Raw genomic sequence first — 7,524 nt, forward strand, 5'->3', positions numbered from 1 at the left:
TTGTCACTGTTGTTTGGCAGGCCCGGGCTGGGTTCAAACCTACCAGCTCCTGTGTATGTGGCTGGCACCCTAGGCGCTAAAGCTACAGGCACCAAACCCTTTGGTGAGATCTTCTGCCCATTTTTGATTGGGTAGCTTATTTTCTTATTGTTGAGGTTTTTCTCCTTTTCTTTTTCTTTTTTATTTTTTTGAGACAGAGTCTCACTCTATTGCCCAGACCAGAGTGCCATGGCCTCAGCCTAGCTCACAGCAACCTCAAACTTCTGGGCTTAAGGAATACCCCTGTCTCAGCCTCCCGAGTAGCGGGGACTATAGGAGCGGACCATCATGGCTAAGATTTCTATTTTTAGTAGATATGCTTTGCTTATGCTGCTGTTGAGACTCCTGAACTCAAGTTATCCTCCTCCCTCAGCCTCCCAGAATGCTAGGATTATAGGCACGAGCCACCATTCCTGGCCTTATTGAATTTTTAAAGAGTTCTTTATGTATTTTGGATACAAGTCCTTTATTAGGTATGTTTTCTTCCAGTCTTTTTATTCTATTAACATTGTCTTGTGCAGAATGGAAGTTTTATATCAAGTACAACTTGTTAATTTTTTTTTCATGAATTGTACTTTTGATATTGTATCTAAAAAGTCATTGTCAAACCCAAGGTCATCAAGATTTCCCCCCACATTATAGTCTAGACATTTTACAGTTTTGTATATTATTTATTTATTTATTTATTTTGATACAGAGTCTCACTATGTTGCCCTCAGTAGAGTGCTGTGGTGTCAGAGCTTATAGCAATCTCAAACTCTTTGGGCTAAGCAATTATTTTGCCTCAGACCCCAAGTAGCTGGGACTACAGGCGCCCACCACAATGCCCAGCTATTTTTTGGTTGTAGTTATCATTGTTGTTTGGCAGGCCTGGGCTGGATTCAAACCCGCCAGCTCTGGTGTATGTGGCTGGCACCCTAGCAGCTGAGCTACAGGCACCATGCCTACAGTTTTGTATTTTATAAATGCAATTTTATTTTATTTATTTATTTTTTTTGAGACAGAGCCTCAAGCTGTTGCTCTGGGTAGAGTGCCGTGGCATCACAGCTCATAGCAACCTTCAACTCCTGGGCTCAAGTGAGTCTCCTGCCTCCACCTCCCAAGTAGCTGGGACTACAGGCGCCCACCACAACGCCCGGCTATTTTTTGGTTGTAGCCATCACTGTTTGGTGGGCCCGGGCTGGATTTGAACCCGCCAGCTCAGGTGTATGTGGCTGGCACCTTAGCCTCTTGAGCCACAGGTGCTGAGCCATAAATGCAATTTTATATGATCCATTCTGAGTTAATATTTTTGGAAAGTATAACGTCTGTGTCTAAGTTTATTATCTCTGATGTGGATATTCAGTTGTTCAAGTATAGTTCATTGAAAAGATTGTCCTTTCTTCATTGACTTCCCTTTGTTCTTTTACAGTTAACTGCATTTGTGTGGGTCTATTTTGAGAACTCCTTACTCAGTCCCACTGATCTATTTGTTTATGATTCCACTACTACAACACTGTCTTGATCACTGTTGCTTTATAAGAAGTCATGAAGTTTGGTAATGTCAGTCTTCCAATAGATATATATGTAGTTATAGCTATGAAAACATGGCTGGCTGGACACGCTGGCTCATGCTTGTGATCCTAGCTCTCTGGGAGGCCGAGGCAGGAGGATCACTTGAGTTCAGGTGTTCAAGAATAGACTGAGCAAGAGTGAGACCCCTGTCTCTACCAAAAATTGAAAAATTGGCCAGGCATTGTAGCAGGTACCTTCGGTCCCAGCTACGCATGAGGCTGAGGCAGGAGGATCACTTGAACCTAGGAGTTTGAGGTTTCTCTGAGTTGGGCCGATGCCACAGCACTCTAGCCTGGGCTACAGAGTGAGACTCTGCCTCAAAAAAAGAAAAAAATATATATTTATTGGTATGTGTGTGTATATTTGTATATACATATGTATATATTTATATATATAACCTAGCCTATGTCCCAGATCAATTGAATCAAAATCTCTGTTGGGACCAGGGAGAAGTGAAAACCATCACACTAAAGTATAAGACCATAAACTCCTTGAAGGTGTGGTTCTGTTCACTGATGTGTCTATACCCAGTGACTTGCACAGAATGCTCTTTGTTGAATGAACAAATAGTTAGAAGAATTGGAGGTATTTAGCGTGGAGAAGAGATAAGGTACAGGGGCTTAATAGATCATCATATACACATATCTGAAAACCTTTCATGTGACTTGCTCTGAAGGACACTGCTCCAGCAGCAGAATTAGAAGTTTATAGAGAGGTACTTAGCTGAAAGTAAGTAAGTATCATCTCTTATAGTGCTAGTGGAAAGTGAACTCCCTGTTCCCTGCGTGTGTTCCAGCAAAGCATGGAAGACCATCTATAAGGATGCTGCATCGGGTGGGATGTTGGGTAAGATCAGGTGCTATGATTGTTGATGATTAGTTTGTATCCAAGGTAGAGCTTCTGGCTTGCTTCTATTTAAATTTGTTTTTTTTTTTTTTTTTTTTTTTTTTGAGACAGAGCCTCAAGCTGTCCCCCTGGGTAGAGTGCCGTGGCATTACAGCTCACAGCAACCTCCAACTCCTGGGCTCAAGCGAGTCTCCTGCCTCCGCCTCCCAAGTAGCTGGGACCACAGGCGCCCGCCACAACGCCCGGCTATTTTTTTTTTTTGGTTGCAGCCGTCATTGTTGTTTGGCGGGTCTGGGCTGGGGATTTGAACCCGCCACCTTAGGTGTATGTGGCTGGCGCCTTAGCCGGTTGAGCTATAGGCGCCGAGCCCTTCTATTTAAATTTGGATGAGGGACAAGGGTGTAGAGTTTAAGAACATATTAAAAGGACTTTGTAGCTGATTATCAGGGTATTACAGATCTCCCAGTGTATATTATTGATCATTTCTGTCTTTAATGTGGGTATCTTAAAGAAATTCCTATTTATTCTACCAAATTGGAAGCTGTGTTTATTGGAACAGCACAAGTGCTTAGGGCCTGGGAAGGGTGAACAATTCTTTTTTTGGCCAGGGCCAGGTTTGAACTCACCACCTCCGGTATATGGGGCTGGTGCCCTACTCCTTTCAGCCACAGGCACTGCCCAGGGTGAACAATGCTTAACAGAAGAGCTTTCTTTGCTTATGGAGTTCTTCCCTTACATCCTCTGCAATTAGACTAATTTGGGCACATTGAGTAGAGTTGTAGATATCTGTCAGAAAAGATAGATAAATACCATAAAATTTCTCCCTGGGACACTTAATTCATTCATCAGGCTTAATGCAGGTTACTTGCTCTTTGCCAGCAGAAAAGAGTGGGATACAGCAGTTAATATTGAAAGGATGAGCAGTGGTCTCTTGTAAACAGCATGGCAGAGAGAAATAGTAGTAAGAGTAATAAATAAATAATATAGGCTTAGGACTTAAACCAGGGCCTGGACGATTCAGCCTTGCCAGATGTGTGGTGCTGGGGAAGTCATTGGCCTCTGTTACTGATCACATTCAGTCTTATACCAAGTTCTGCTGCTTCTTCCAAGTTATATCCTTAGAATACACTTGTATCTTTTCATTTTATCTTACAATATATCAGTCCTAATTATTACCATTTTCTCTTGCCTAGAACTCTGAAAGAATTTATTTCCCTCCTTCCCTCCCTTTTTTTTTCTTTCTTATCTACAGGGTCTCACTCTGTGGCCCAGGCTGGAGGGCAGTGGCACACTCAGCTCACTGTAACCTTGAATTCCTGGGCTCAAGCAATTCTCCTGGCTTAGTTTCCTGAGTAGCTGGGACTACAGGTGTGTGCCCACCATGCCTGCCTAATTATTACTATTATTATTATTTTGTAGTGACAAGGTATTGCCATGCTGCCCAAGTTGGTTTTTTTCCTTTCCTTTTTTTATTTTATTTTATTTTAAAATTCATCCTGACTGATGGGCTGGTCTTTTAAAAATTTAAGTTAGATTTTGTTACTCTGCTTAAAAATCTTCCAAAGCCTTTCCATTGCTGAAACTTGGAACAAAATCTAAACTCCTGATTATGACCTGGAAGAGTTTCTGCATAATCTGTCATGTCTCTCAAGAGCTGTCATGTCTCTCAAGAGCAGGGTGGAGGTGTGGGGTGTGGGGGGGTGATGAGGTAATGCCACCTCCTAGGGAATATTTGCAAATGTGTGAAGATGTTTTTATTGTTTCAGTTTGGGGGCGGGGCACTACTGGCATTTATGGAGTCTGGGCCGGGGTTGGTAAATGTTATATAATATGTTGTTTAGCTTAGGTTCCATCACAATGCCCGATACACAATAGGTGCTTAAGAAATACTGTGTTAGACCACATTCTCCTTGGACTTCAGTTTTGACATATGTGAATTGGTATACTGTCTACTTCATAGGGTGGTTGTGAGAGACATAATGTTAATAAAGCACCTGGTATACAGTAGTTCTTAATAAAGGGTAGAAGCTGATGAGCTTTCTTTGCTTAGATAGGCCGTCCTAGTATTGTCTCTGGGGCATTAGAATTATAACCTGACATGTTGGGGATAGGGTGACGGGGTTGCATCTCTTTTCCTGAGGCCTAATCTGAATCCTAATCTTACTTGAAGAATCCCAGAAGAGACTCCTCTGTACTCAGCTGCAGAAACGAATGCACAGAGGACCTCTGGTTCTCTTCCTTGACTCTAGCTCACCCAGGACACTGGCAGGCCCTAGAAAGCCAGGCCCCACGAGAAGTTATCTTCCCAGGGAGACTAGGTAGGGGGGAACAGCTGGAATAGGCGAATGGTGGGAAGGTAGCCTTCTCTCCGCCCTCCGCCCTCCGCGCTCCTTTGCAGAAAGGAGAAGCGCACGGGTTCCTCCCGCCTCCTTTCCTCCCTTCTGCCCCCGCCCCTTCTGTTTCGCCAACCCCGACGCGCCGTCTTGGCTGCAGCCCTGCGAGGGCGCGAGCGTGTTGCGCCTCTGGAGCTGGGCGGCTGAGCTGCCGGGAGCCCAGCCCAGCCGAATCGAGCAGAGCCGGTGGAACTGGGACCTTGCGCGAATCCGGCCAGGCCGGAGCAGTGCTGCTCTGCGACAGAAAGAATCGTCAGAGATGCGGGGGCCGGCTCCCCCCACCAGGTAACGCCGGCCCTGCGTAGGGCTCTCCCAGTTGGGCTGGGCTCTAGGGGAATCCCTGCTGGTTTCTGGGGAGTGGTGACGCTGCGTCCAGTAGACCTGGGGGGAACATTACATTTCCTTTACCTTAAAGGACCCTAAATGAGAAAAGGGGCTGAGGGTGGAACCTCTACATGAGCCTGTGCAGGGCTAGGCCTGCACTGGAATCTGAGCTCTGACCAGGCAAGCGGTTCGTGAAAGGGAAGCCGAGCTTTTGGGGAACTGCTCAGCTTCGGGAGCCCCACTCCTTTGGGGGGGGCTCAAAGTACCCTCTTGCTTTGGGGCCAAGGTGATGCTTTCCTCTGCCTTGGCTTAGCTGCTAGGGTACTGGGACCATGGGGGCTTATTCTGTTATCAGGTGAAGTGAGCTGGGAGATGGGAAACCTGGGAGGCTAGTCCTATTCCAGCATGTTCTGTGGGCCTCAGTTTCCTTACCTGTGCAACGAAGGTCTTGACGTTCTGTTTATCACTCTGGCTTTCCCAGGCTGCCAGATCATCTTGTAAAGGTGAGCTGGTTAAAGTCCTATAACAGACCGCAGAGATGCCCCCCCAGCACTGTAGGAGAGAAATAGTAAACTTGGGAAGCAGACCCTGGTATCCTGCCTGCCATCCAGCCAGCCTTTGAATGGCATTTTGCTGGTCTTATGGGATCCAGTGACTTCAGGGGCAAGGCAGGGGCTATGCATACTGAGTTTAGTGTTGAGTGTAGGTATGTTAGGTATAAGGTAGTGGGGTTGGAAAGGTATGTTATTGGTTAGAAGGTCAAGGTATGTTACTGGTTTTTCTCTGAACTGGTCAGTTCGTTAATCCTTACTTCTTTAATCTTCAAGTTGCTTTTAAACTAGGCAGTCTTCTCTAGAGCCCCTCCTTACTCTGCTAAGTTAATGACAGACCTTGCGGCTGTGTAATGTCTAAATCACTATAATTCTTTCCTTTATTATCTGGCACCAAGAAACTCATGTCAGGCCTGTTACTAATCTACTGTGAGTGTTTTGGACCTCCTTCCTCCCCCTGGTTTTTCCATGATTCTACCCTTTTTTCCTCTCCTCACTTTTCTTTTTACTTCCTCCTCCTGATCATTTTTCCTGCCCTTCCCCCACCCACCTTTTCTCCCTCCCCCACTTTCTCCCTTCTTCCTACTCCCCTTATGCTTCCCCTTTCATATCTATCATTCTCTATAACCAATTTTCCTCCGCTCCTTGGATCCTCTTCCTCTTAGTTAGGCTTTCTTTTCTTTTCCTCTTAGGGTTTTTGGTTAATCTTTCTCATTATTATTAGTGCAGGTTCATAGGGACATTTACTGTGACGTTTGTGATGTGTGGACATTCTGTTTCCTCCCTGATTCACTTGCTTTTAGCTTTCACCTCCAAATTCTGTTTTCTTCAAGGGCCGTTCTCTCTCCTTATTGCTTCTGCCTTGCCTTGGGCCCCTTCCTGGATTTGTCCCCTACCTTTTTTCTTCAGGATGGACAAGCAGCAAGTGGGAAGTAGAGGATAAGCAAGATAAGAAGTGAGGGGCTTGAAGGCTAGAGTGGGAGGAGAGCAAGACTGCCACTAGAGCTGGGAAGAGGCTCACGTTCCCTTTAGGGAGATGAGGGGCGGAGGTGACCAGAGAGAGACACTTTGGCAGCTCTGAGGCACTGCTGACCTGGAGGAAAGGAGGATGACCTGTGAGCTCAGGGAAAAAAAGAGGTGGAATAGCAGGGATGGGTGGAAGAAGAGAAGAAAGGAAGTACTGGGGAGAAGATAGTGGTCTTTAAAAAAGAGGGTGACCTGGGCAAGTTTAGGGTTTTTAGGGGTGGGTGTAGTGGGTATGGAGAGAAAGATTATAGTCTGGGAAAGGGAAGCATGTAAGTTAATTCTCTTCCCCTCTGAAGACTGGTCTTTTGGACTGGTTTATTTCTACTCAGCAAATTTTTCTTGAGCAGTTTCCCTAAAGTGGGAGATTTAGAGGGGAAGCAGAGATGAGAATGACAAGGTTGCTGTTTTATTGACACTGACTGTCTAGACTAGGTTGTGGAATGTGTATATATACAATGAGGTTTGAGTATTGTAGCCGTCCACTGTGAACCATTGTCTGAGCCATCTGCTCTATGCTACTTGTGGTGCTAGGTGATGGGGATACAAAATGCAAATTGGATTCAGTTGCTGCCCTCAAATGCAGGTCAGTGAGTGTGGAACCTCACGTGGTCAGTATTGTAGAGGGAAGCACAAGGAGCTGCCATAAAGCAGAGGAAGCTGCCATAAAGCAGAGGAGCTGCCATAAAGCAGAGGAAGGAACTTTTGATTCAGCAAGTCAGTGGTAGAGCTGGGACCTTAACTGAAGTCTTCCCTAAATGTGGTGATATCTGTACAGTATATGCACATACAGT

General features: G+C 45.5%; 1 protein-coding gene across 3 annotated transcripts in view; it reads left to right on the forward strand.

Moving 5' to 3' along the window:
- The window catches only part of PAK1 (p21 (RAC1) activated kinase 1), a 182,530-nt gene that overhangs the window by 80,406 nt on the left and 94,600 nt on the right, over nucleotides 1-7,524 (forward strand). The window contains exon 1 of one of the 3 annotated variants that reach the window (XM_023511930.1): nucleotides 4,899-5,117. The exons of 1 other annotated variant lie outside the window; for it this stretch is intronic. The gene's annotated coding sequence lies outside the window, so the exon portion shown is untranslated. Of the gene's footprint in view, nucleotides 1-4,898; nucleotides 5,118-7,524 lie in introns of those variants that run through there. One more of the 3 variants, XM_003780873.3, reaches the window with a different exon arrangement.

Source organism: Otolemur garnettii, unplaced genomic scaffold, assembly GCF_000181295.1.
Source record: "Otolemur garnettii isolate 467f Iridium unplaced genomic scaffold, OtoGar3 scaffold00001, whole genome shotgun sequence".
Taxonomy (NCBI): Eukaryota; Metazoa; Chordata; class Mammalia; order Primates; family Galagidae; genus Otolemur; species Otolemur garnettii.